The 7500-nt window shown below is 48.7% G+C and overlaps 1 protein-coding gene across 2 annotated transcripts in view; it reads left to right on the forward strand.

Moving 5' to 3' along the window:
• LOC145418541 (eukaryotic translation initiation factor 4 gamma 3-like) overlaps window positions 1-7500 on the forward strand; it is a 536301-nt gene that overhangs the window by 190072 nt on the left and 338729 nt on the right. The gene's annotated exons all lie outside the window — the stretch shown is intronic.

The raw sequence follows: 7500 nt of genomic DNA on the forward strand, positions 1-7500 counted from the left end.
ATATTTCACCTCTTCTACTTGTCACTTTCCTCTGCTGGCTAATATTTCACCTCTTCTGCTTGTCACTTTCCTCTGCTGGCTAATATTGCTAAGCTGAGAGTGGCTTGGTGTGTTAGCGTCCCTTTTTGTGGTGGTAATATTAGTAGTAGAAGTGTAGTAGTAGTTGTAGTGCCCTAGTTTTAGAAGTAGCAGTTATTATTGGTAGTGGTGGTGGTAGTGTAAATTTGTGTGTGGTGTAGTAGTTGTAAAAGTGGTGGTGATGGTGGTAGTGGTGGGGATGATGGTAGTAGTAGTGATAGTAGCAGTATAGTAATAGCAGTAGTGGTGGTGGTAGTTGTAGTAATAGTAGCAGCAGTAGGAGTGGTAGGGGTGATGTTAATAGTGGTATAGTAATGGCAGCAGTGGGGATGGTAGTTGTAGTAGTAGTAGCAGCTGCAGTAGTAGTAGTAGTAGTGTTAGTGGTACGGTACTTTTGCGTATAACTGTACACCGGAGAAGCCCTGCCTGCCTCACACACATCCATCGTTGTCCCCTCTTGTACCCGAACATGCTCTCTCTACCTCCCCCCCCACCTGCCTCTCACTCTCTCTCTACCTGTCTCCTCTCTTTGGACTCGACGGAAGGAGCAGAGAGCCATTAGGGGAGAGAGAGAGTGAGAGAGAGAGAAAATCCTCCCTACTCTGACTAAAACCGTCTGAAAATGAGCAAATAAAAGAAAAAAAATCAGTTCTGATGGGTTTACTGAAGATTCCTTTGTCAATCCCTTCTTGTATGAATAGAGAGAGAGAGAGAGAGAGAGTGTGTGTGTGTGTGTGTGTGTGAGAGACTTTTTCCTTTCCTTCTTACCTCCACTGTTTTATATATAACTTACGAAGGCTTTGATGTACTGAAGATCTAAATGAAAGCTTTAACGAACCTTCCCAGCTAAAAACACTCTCCAAAGCTACGTAAAATAAATAAATAAACAGTAATAATATAACAGACGTCGAGGCCATCGCGTATGTGCAGCGGAAATAGTGACGCATCTTTGGCACTGGTTTAAGGCGGTGAGGAGAAGGAGATAAGAAGGAGCGCTATCTTGCTGCAGGATTTAGTGCGTGTGTGTAGCCTTGTATGCTGCATTGTCTTGGTGCCTGTGGTGTTATTGTATTGGTGTTGTATTGCCGTTGTGGTGGTGTTAGTGGTCGAGGGTTAGTGGTGGAGGGTTAGTGGTGGTGGTAGTGGTGGAAGGTTAGTGGTTTATGGTGGTGGTGGTGGTGGTATGATTGTAATGGTGGTGGTGGTGGGAGTGGTTAATGGTGGTGGTGGTGGTGATGGTGGGAGTGGTTAATGGTGGTGATGGTGGGAGTGGTTAATGGTGGTGGTGGTGGTGATGGTGGGAGTGGTTAATGGTGGTGGTGGTGGTGGGAGTGGTTAATGGTGGTGGTGATGGTGGTATGGTTGTAATGATGGTGGTGGTAGTGGTTTTTGGTGGTGGTGGTAGTGGTTTTTGGTGGTGGTGGTGGTGGTGATGGTGGGAGTGGTTAATGGTGGTGGTGGTGGTGGGAGTGGTTAATGGTGGTGGTGATGGTGGTATGGTTGTAATGATGGTGGTGGTAGTGGTTTTTGGTGGTGGTGGTAGTGGTTTTTGGTGGTGGTGGTAGTGGTTAATGGTGGTGGTGGTGGTGGTGGTAGTGGTATGGTTGTAATGGTGGTGGTGGTAGTGGTTTTTGGTGGTGGTGGGAATGGTTTATGGTGGTGGTGGTTAATGGTGGTGGTGGTGGTATGGTTGTAATGGTGGTGATGGGAGTGGTTTATGGTGGTGGTGGTGTTGCCCTAGGTTCATCTGAAATGGAGACCCGGTGAACTGCAGGATTAGGATACACTAGACCAGTCCCCAATCCTCCTTTCAGGGGATAGGGAAGTAGGTAAGAATGGGAAGTGCAGAGATGGAACGCAAGCAGACTTCCTCACGAATAACGCACAGTGGTAACGAAGCGATTTTAATAGTACAGGCTGAGGAACCCGTAAATAAGTCTGTTAGTGGTTTAGCCAAGAAAAAATATCCTTTGTTTTGCTTACTGTGAATAAATCTCTCAAAATAAGCAAATCCTAGACACCTTTTCTGTATTTGGTCTTCTTATAGTCTCACCTAATCAGTGCTGGAAATAATATTGTGTTTATACCGTGGGCTGTGAACTGGGAGCAGGGCAGTGAGATGGCGGGGGACAGGGCGACATGGAGGCGATTTGTTTGTGGCCACCCCTTACGTGATTAAGGCCTCTGGCAATAGATAGATTATACCAGGAGTTTGATGGATAGGGAAGTAGTAGAGGGAGCATAACCAGGCAGCGGATCCGCCCGGCCATATCAGTGCCACCACACGAAGGCGTACGGTGGCATAGAATTTTACCTGTGAGTGTGGTAGGGAGGCGGTATACGAGCCAGACTCCTGTGTTATGTTTAGGATGTTGTGGTAGTGCTGGATGGTGCTACTCTCTTCGCTCTCTCTCTCTCTCTCTCTCTCTCTCTCTCTCTCTCTCTCTCAGCCATACTCCTCTCTTCGGCCCATCTTTCTCTCCTTTCACCTCCTCCTCTCCCCTCTCCTCTCCCAAGTCTCCCCACCTTCCTCCCCCTTTTATTCCCCTCCCTCCTCCCCCTTTACTCCCCTCCCGTCTCATCTCCCCAGTCTTCCATCCCCCTCCCCATCCGCCCGTCTTCTCTCTTCGTCTCTCCCCTCCTTCCTTCCCACCTCCATCTTCTCCCCTACCTCCCCTCCCCTCCCCTCCTCACTTCCATCTCTCCCCTCTCCACTTCCGTATTTTCCCCGCCTTTGTCTCCCCTCCCCTCTGTCCTTCCCCCCCCCTCCGCTTTCCTCCTCCATCCCCTATCTTTATCGTATATGATAGAGGGGGGTGTGAGTTGGGAGCAGGGCAGTGAAATGGCGGGGGACAGGGCGACTTGGAGGCGATTTGTTTGTGGCCACCCCAAACGGGATTGAGGCGTCTGGCAATAGATAGATAGATCTCCCTCTTCAGACTTCCCTCCTCTCTCTCTCTCTCTCTCTCTCTCTCGTTTTCTGTTTCTTTATGAAGGGGACACTGCTCTTCAGTGAGTTTGTCCGTCTCGCGCAGTAAATAACTAAATACAATGAGGTCAGTATTTGTTGTGATTATTTATTTGTTTTGTTAGTCTTACTACTACTACTACTACTACCACCACCACCACTACTACTACCACTACTACTACTACACAACTCCTACTACTACTACTTCTACTACACAACTCCTACTACTACTACTACTACTACTACTACCACCACTTCTACTACCATTAACACTTCCACTACTACTGCCACCACCACCATCAATATCATTATTATTATTATTATTATTTTTATTATTATTATTTCTATTATTATTATTATTATTATTATTATTATTATTATTATCATCATTATCCATGTGTGTTGACGTCATGATATTATTTATGGATAGGACTCAGGTGTCTTTGTTTCTCTTACGGTCGTCGTTGTCTCGTGTCCAGAATGTTCCTGTGTGTGTGAGAGAGAGAGAGAGAGAGGGAGAGAGGTTTGTGTGTGTGAGAAAGAGAGGTGCGTGTGTGTGTGTGTCTGTGAGAGAGAGAGTTGTATGTGCGAAACGGGCGTGCAAATGTGTGTGTCTGTGTGTGTGTGTGTTGGTGCGACGGGGTGCGCCATAGCGGCAGTGTTGCCAATCCAAACCCACAGACATCCCAAACATACCCTCAGAAAACGCTAAAGTCTCGCTAAATACAAAAACTGAAAATTGCCGGAAAAAATAAATCCACATAGATTCTGAAATATTGCTAAACTTAGCATAAATCTATTAGTAATTTCGAGATTTTGTTAGCGTTAAAACTTGCCGCTAAATGGTAGTAAACATGTATCGATCTAGCGGGAAAGAGCGCTAAATTGGCAGCACTGCGGACGCGGGTTGGTATTCTGGTGTGGGGATTCGGAAGCTTACTCAACACCTCTTCCTTACCGATTTATTCCTGGTTATGCTTCGTTACTATATATATATTTTTTTGTGTGTGTGTTATTCGTGGGTTCTGTGTTGATAGTAAAATGATTCCAGACACGAAAAAGAGTAGTAGTGTGGAAAATAAATCGCCAAGGAGAAGGTGCTAGGGACTCGACCAGAATATGTTCCTTGGTGCCAGTCTGGGCGTCTGTCTGGCAGGGCTGTGGGGGGGGAGGAAGTGTCGAGACGGAAAGAGGGAGGGAGGAGGAGAAGCTAAGGGTGAAGGGGGGGGGGAAGGGAGGAAGAGGGAGTTTGGGGAGGTAGGCGGAGGGAGGGAGGAGGAGGAGGAGAGGCTAAGGGTGAAGGGGAGGGGGAGGAAGGAAGTGAGAGCTTGGGGAGGGAGGGAGTGGCTACGTAGGAAAGTCTGGGGAGGGGAGGACGGAGGGAAGGAGAGGCTAAGGGTGGAGGGAAGGTAGAGGTGGTCGGAGGGGAGGGGGAGGGAGGAAGGGAGGGGCTATGTAGGAGGGATATTGGGTAGGGGAGGGAGGGAGGAAGGGTAGGGAAATATTGAGGTGGAGGGGAGGGGGAGGAAGGGAGACTACGGATGGAAGAGAAGGGGGAGGAAGGAAAGATGAGTCAGGGGAGGGAGGAAGGGAGGGGTTATGGGTGGAGGAAGGGGGGGAGAGAATGGGGAGGAGAGGAGGGAGGGAGGAAGGAAGGGTTGGGAAGTCTGGAGACGGAGGGGGAGGGAGGAAGGGAGAGAACCGGGCGGAAGAGGGGGGGGGGGAGGAGGGGTTTGTGAGCAGAGGGAGGGGAGGGGGAGAGAGAAGCTGAAATGATTGAAGAAAGGACTACGGGGAGGGAGGAGGAGAGGGAAGGACAGGGTGTGTGGGGGGGTGAGGAAGGAAGAATCTGGGCGGAGAGAGAGAGAGAGGTGGGAGGGAGAGACTGGAGGGTGGAGGGGTAGGGGGATAGTGGAAGGTAGAGTCTGGGAAGTGAGGCTAGGGGGGAAAGAGAGGGAGGGGGAGGGGTGGAAAAGTAGATACGAAACGGTGGGTAGGTAGGCAGGGAAAGAGAGTCGTAGTTGAGAGAGAGAGAGAGAGAGAGAGAGAGAGAGAGATGGGCTGGGGAGAAGAAGAGGAGAGTGTGGACTGATGCGTGAGAGAGGGTCGATGGGAAGGAGGAATGGATAAGGAAGAGAATACATTACAAAGGAGTACAAGAGAAAGCAAACAGCAGCATATCCATTGGTCATTTCGAGGCTGTAATAAAGTATGGGTCGTTCAGGATGCATAGGAAGTACAGGACAAAGTGATATGGTAGGGAAAATTACAAAATATTAGCCAGCACATAATGGAAAGGGGAAAATTACCAAGATCCTGCCAACATGTATGGGAAAGGGATTGGAAAGGGACGGGGAGGATGGGAAAGGAAGGGGAAAGAAGGTTGGTAGAGAGAGAGGGTGGGAAGGTAAGGGAAAGGAAGGAAAAGGTAAGAAGGGAAAGGGCGTATATAGAAGTTAGGTTAGAACAGAAAAGTGGGATGGGGTGGTGTTGAGGGAAGGAAGGAGTGGGTCTTGCTAAAATGTGGACAAAAGTTCGCCTAATATTTCACCTCTCTTGCTTCACACTTTCTTCAGCTGGCTAGTATTGCTAAGCTGAGAGAGGCTTGGTATGTTTCTCACCTCTTCTGCGTGTCACTTTCCTCTGCTGGCTAGTATTGCTAAGCTGAGAGGGGCTTGGTATGTTCTTCTGCCTAATATTGCACCACTTCTACTTGTCACTTTCCTCTGCTGGCTAATTTTGCTGAGAGAGACTTGGTATGTTTCTCTGCCTAATATTTCACCTCTTCTATTTGTCACTTTCCTCTGCTGGCTAATATTGCTAAACTGAGAGAGGCTTGGTATGTTTCTCTGCCTAATATTTCACCTCTTCTACGTGTCACTTTCCCCTGCTGGCTAACGTTGCTAAGCTGAGAGAGGCTTGGTATATTTCTCTTCCTAATACGTGAATGAAGCTGCAAAAAGACGAAAATCTCCGCAAGGGTATAATTGAACTGAATGTAGTGAATAATAAGAATAAAATAATACATATATTTTTTTGATAATTGTTAAGAAGAGTTATTTTGTAGAATTTGGCTGAGATTCTTTTTAAATATGGCACCAAGGGAGAGAATGGGTTCAAAGGTGGGAGGAGGCAGGGAGGACATGGGTAGGGAGGGAAGGAGGAAAGATGGGTAGGTGGAGAGGGAGGGAGGGAGGAGAGGTGGGTAGGTGGAGAGGGAGGGAGGGAGGAGAGGTGGGTAGGCGGAGAGGGAGGGAGGTAGGTAAATGGGTAGGGAGGGAGGGAGGTAAATGAGTTGGGAGGGAGGAGAGGTGGGTAGGGAGGGAGGGAGGGAGGAGGCAGGAAGGAAAGATGGGGAGACTGGGAGGGAGGAGAGGTGGGTAGGGAGGGAGGGAGGAAAGAACGTAGGCAGCGAGTGAGAAAGGGAGAAGGAAGAGACAAAGGAGGGAGGAGTGGAGGTAGTTGGGTAGGACAGGAGAGAAGGAGGGAGGGAAGAATAAAAGTAGGAGGGTAAGGGAGGGAGGTAAATGGGTAGGGAGGGAGGGAAATAGGTAAGAAAGGACGAATGTAGCGAGGGAGAAGATAGAGAGAAAGGGGGAGGGAAGGAAAGAACGTAGGAGAGTAAAGGAGGGAGGGAGGAAAGAATGTAGACAGGGAGGGAGGGAAGGGGAGGTGTAGGGTAGAAGTGGGAGGAGGTAGGGAGAGAGAGAGAGAGAACGTAGGTAGGTAGAGACGAGGAGACAAAGACGAGGAAGGAAGTGGTGGGACAAAGAGAGAGGAAGAGTGTCAACCATCTCTTGGACTTGTATATATTGTGAAGATTGAACCGATTTTGCCCTACTTGGATCCTGTTTGTTGAGTAGATATAGAGAGGAAGGTAGGTGTGTGTGTGTGAGAGAGAGAGAGAGAGAGAGAGAGGAGGTATGAAAAGTTAACGCCAGAGAGAGAGAGAGAGAGAGACCCTGTTTCTTTCTTCGAAGCCTTACTTGTGGTTGTAGAGTCGGAGCAGAGAGGGGGGGGGAAGGGAGAAGGAGGGAGGGAAAGAGGAGAGAGAAGGGAGGGGAGGGAGGGGGAGGGAAGAGTAAAGGTGAGGTATGGAGGGAGGGAAAACCAAAGCCAGAAGGGAGGAAAGAGGGAGAGAAGGGAGGAGAAAGAGAGCAGAGGATGAAGAAAGGGAGCGTGAAATGAAAAGGGAAGGGTTGAAATAGGGGAGGGAGGGAGGGAGAGAGAGAGAGAGAGAGAGAGAGAGAATTAAAGGGAGGAGACCAGAAGGAGAGATTGAAAGTAAGTTAGAGAAATTTTAAAGATAGACAAAAGACAGGAAGAGAGGATAACTGCAGTAGGTGGGATGGGCCAGGCTGGGAAAGTCCTATAAGATTGTGACAAAGCTACTAGAATAAGACAAGGATAGCACAGAGAAGAGAGAGAGAGAGAGAGAGAGAGAGGCCGACGGT

The sequence above is a fragment of the Coenobita brevimanus genome, chromosome 115, assembly GCF_032717465.1.
Source record: "Coenobita brevimanus isolate Jiangsu-jjx chromosome 115, ASM3271746v2, whole genome shotgun sequence".
NCBI classification, from domain to species: domain Eukaryota; kingdom Metazoa; phylum Arthropoda; class Malacostraca; order Decapoda; family Coenobitidae; genus Coenobita; species Coenobita brevimanus.